Consider the following 4146-nt stretch of genomic DNA (forward strand, 5'->3'; position numbering starts at 1 on the left):
GCCAGGGGCTGCGTGGCATCGCGGGAGACGTCCAGGGAAGGAGGAGGCAGCCAGGCAGGGAGGAGGTGGCCGGGGCGCGTGGCCGCGCGCCGGGCGCGTGCCCGCGTCCTTCTGGCGAGGGAAGAAGACGACAGGGGGGGTAGCGGTGGCGGGCTGGGCCACTGGAGGAGCTGGGCCGGCTGGGCTGAGAGGTGAGCGCCAGGTAAGTACTCTCTCTCTCTCTGTTATTTCTATTTAATTCTGTTTTTCTATTTTGCAGGTTTGTTTTGAATTTGGTTTGGAACCAATTCAATTTATTTTGCTTCTGACAATATTTTTAGGAGCTGAAAGAATTAAAACAATGCTCCACAAAAATATTTTCAGAATTATTGGACCTATATTAATTTAACAGTAGATATAAGTCCAATTCAAATAGCTATTGATTTAATTCAAATACCCAAAATAAATGTTTCTGAGATACCGAAAATATTGGTTTGGATTTTACCTCTTGCCAATATTTCCAGAGGATAACAAGAACATTTTCTTGGACTTATTTGAAGCAATTTTTATCTTGATCATTTTTTTAAAGGATTCTGAGGCTTTGAAAATTCCTCAATTCAAATTTCATTTGAATTTAACCATGATGCAGCAACCAAGCTAGTCCAAGGCCAGGGTAAAGCTAGGGATGTGACAACACTTCGGCGTCAACTTGTTGGAATTCTGGGCGGACTGAACGCGCCGAAGAACAAGGTCGCCTTCCTCGAAACTTCTGGCATTAACTTTGTGGCTATGGTAGCGGCGCAAAGCTTGCTGGTATCGAGCAGCTCGTACAGCAGCCTGAAGACGGTCCTCCTCAAGGAGCAGCGCGTCATCTTGTCGCAGCTGCTCTTGCTCAAGCTCATCATAAGCGAGCACTCGAGGTGACCCGTATACGAGTTCCATGGGGAGAACTGCCTCTGCCCCATAGACTAGAGCGAAAGGTGTCTGGCCAGTGGCTCGATTTGGCATCGTCCTGATCGACCAAAGAGCCACCGACAACTCCTCAATCCAGTTCTTTCCGCACTTGTGCAGCCTGTCGAAAATCCTGGTCTTGAGCCCGCGCAGCACTTCTGCATTTGCCCTCTCCGCTTGACCGTTACTTCTTGGATGGGCAACAGAAGCGAAGCAGATCTTGTCGCCAAGATCTTGGACGTACTGCATGAAGGTGCGGCTCGTGAATTGTGCCATTGTCGGTGATGATCCTATTAGGGATCCCGAAACGGCAAACAATTGACCTGAAGAACTTGTGGATTCACTGCAAACGGCAAACGGCAAACAATTGCTGTCACCTTCCTCACTGGTTCCACTTCCGGCCATTTTGTGAACTTGTGGATTGCAACGTACAAGTACTCAAAGCCCCCGACAGCTCGGGGAAAGGGACCGAGGATGTCGAGCCCCCAGACCAAAAATGGCCAGGATAAAGGGATCGTCTGGAGAGCTTGAGCTGGCTGGTGTATCTGCTTGGAATGGAACTGGCACGCTTCACACATGGTTACTTGTGCAGTTGCATCCTGGAGGGCTGTCGGCCAAAAGAAACCTTGCCGGAACGCTTTGCCGGCAAGAGCTCTTGCGCCAATGTGGTGACCACATATGCCTCCATGTATATCTGCCAACAGCTTTTGTTCGTCTTCCCAATGAATACACTTCAATTTCACACCGTTGAGTCTTCTTCTGTACAGCGTGTTGTCGACAAACTGGTACATACTCGACTGCCGGGCTACTCTTTCCGCTTCTTCTTGCTCTTCGGGAAGTTCTCCTGTCTGAAGGAAACGGACAATCTGCTGCGCCCATGCTGGAGCTTGCGGCTCGACAACAAGGGCTAAAGGCACATCTGCTGCTGCGGGAACATCCGCTTCTACGGCGAGAACCTGCGGTTCAGCCGGGGCTTGACGTTCCCCGGCAAGCTTGCCAGAGCAAAACTTGTCGGGAGCATCTGCTTCAACGGAACAAACCCTAGGGCTTGCCGGAGCAGACCGCTCCTCAGCACCCTTGGTGTTGATCTTGATGACCTTCTTGGCGGCGGCTTCGGGGAGCTCTGGCGGAAAATAGTCACGAGAAATCAACTTCCTCTTCTTGCTCTGTCCAGTTGATGGCGTTACAGACGGTTGAGTCAGTTTGAGCACAAAGATCCCTGGTTCCACGGGTAACTTAAGTGCGGCAAACTTCGACAGGCCATCGGCAATGTCATTATGAGCTCTTGGAACATGTTCCATTTGTAGGCCGTCAAAGTACTCCTCTAGCTTTCTTACTTCATCAACGTAAGCTTCCATCAACGGACTCTGATAATTTTTGTTCACTTGGCGGACGACAAGCTGTGAGTCACCCTTGACAATGAGCTTCTTGATCCCAAGGTCTGCTGCGATCCTGAGACCGGCAAGCAAACCTTCATACTCTGCGGTATTGTTCGTTGCTTGCTCCTTGGGAAAGTGCATCTGGACTACGTACTTGAGGTGCTCTCCGGTGGGTGCAAGAAGTAGCACGCCTGCACCGGCGCCTTGTAGCGAGAAGGCACCATCGCAGTACATCAGCCACTCCTTGCTTGCTTCCTTGACGGGGATGCTCGTTTCTGGAATTTCTTCATCTTGTGTTGGCGTCCACTCTGCTATGAACTCCGCCAGTGCCCTGCTTTGGATAGTTGAAGTGCTCTCAAACTTGAGGCCAAAGCTTGACAGTTCCAGTGCCCACTCGACAATCTTGCCCGTTGCTTCTGGATTTTGTAGTATCCTCTTGAGCGGAAAACGAGTGACGACTGTGATCTCATGTGCTTGGAAGTAATGGCGCAGCTTTCTCGAGGCCATGAGAAGGCCGAAAAGCAATTTCTGCACACCAGAGTACCTTGACCTAGCCCCCTGCAGAAGGGAACTAACAAAGTAAACTGGGCGCTGCACCATTCTCTTCTGCATCTCCTCATGCGCCTGCGCAGATCCATCTTTGTCGGGACCAGAGCTTGTCGCTGAAGTCCCTTGCTTGTCGCTAGATGCACCTGCCGTGGTTGCTGGCTCATCATTCGCCTCCCTCTCTGCCACTAACGCAGCACTAACGACTTGATTGGTTGCCGCTATATACAGAAGCAACTTCTCTTGTGGCTTAGGTGCGACAAGTGTTGGAGTGGAGGACAGGTATTTCTTCAAGTCCTGCAGCGCAGCCTCCGCCTCTGGAGTCCATTTCATTGGACCTGCCTTTTTCAATATTTTGAAAAACGGTAGGGCGCGCTCAGCAGATCTAGAGATAAACCTGCTGAGAGCAGCCATGCAACCGGCAAGTCTTCGTACATCCTTGACGCGCTTTGGTGCTTCAATCTGCTCAATGGCCTTGATCTTGTCGGGATTGGCTTCAATTCCCCGCTGAGACACGAAGAACCCTAGTAGCTTGCCTGAGGGGACTCCAAACACACACTTCTCGGGGTTAAGCTTGAGGTTGATCTTGCGCAGATTTGCAAAGGTTTTGTCTAAATCTTGAATCAGAGTCGCCTTGTCCTTGCTCTTGACCACTATGTCATCCATGTAGGCTTCCACATTTCTGTGCATTTGCGGCTCAAAAGCGTCATGGACTACCCTTGCAAATGTTGAACCAGCATTCTTTAAACCGAAAGGCATCCGTACGAAATAGTATGTGCCACATGGGGTGATGAATGCGGTCTTCTCCTCATCCTCTTCTGCCATGAAGATCTGATGGTATCCTGAGTACGCATCAAGAAATGAAAGCAAGTCACATCCGACCGTGGAGTCAACAATCTGGTCGATGCACGGCAAGGGAAATGGGTCTTTGGGACAAGCTTTATTGACATCGGTAAAGTCGATACAAAGCCTCCATTTCCCGTTAGCCTTGCGCACGACCACAGGGTTGGCCAACCACGTAGGATGGAGTACTCCTCTGACAAGGCCTGCTGCTTCCAATTTCTTGATTTCTTCTGCGATGTATTCTTGGCGCTCCACTGCCTGCTTCCTAACTTTCTGCTTGATGGGCCGCGCATGAGGACAGACGGCAAGATGGTGCTCGATTACTTTCCTGGGAACACCGGGGATGTCGGACGGTTGTCACGCAAACACGTCGACGTTCGCCCGCAGGAAAGCAATGAGCGCGCTTTCCTATTTAGGGTCGAGAGTGGCACTGACGGTGAAGGTACCA

This window comes from Triticum dicoccoides, chromosome 6B (genome assembly GCF_002162155.2).
Source record: "Triticum dicoccoides isolate Atlit2015 ecotype Zavitan chromosome 6B, WEW_v2.0, whole genome shotgun sequence".
In the NCBI taxonomy this organism is placed as follows: Eukaryota; Viridiplantae; Streptophyta; class Magnoliopsida; order Poales; family Poaceae; genus Triticum; species Triticum dicoccoides.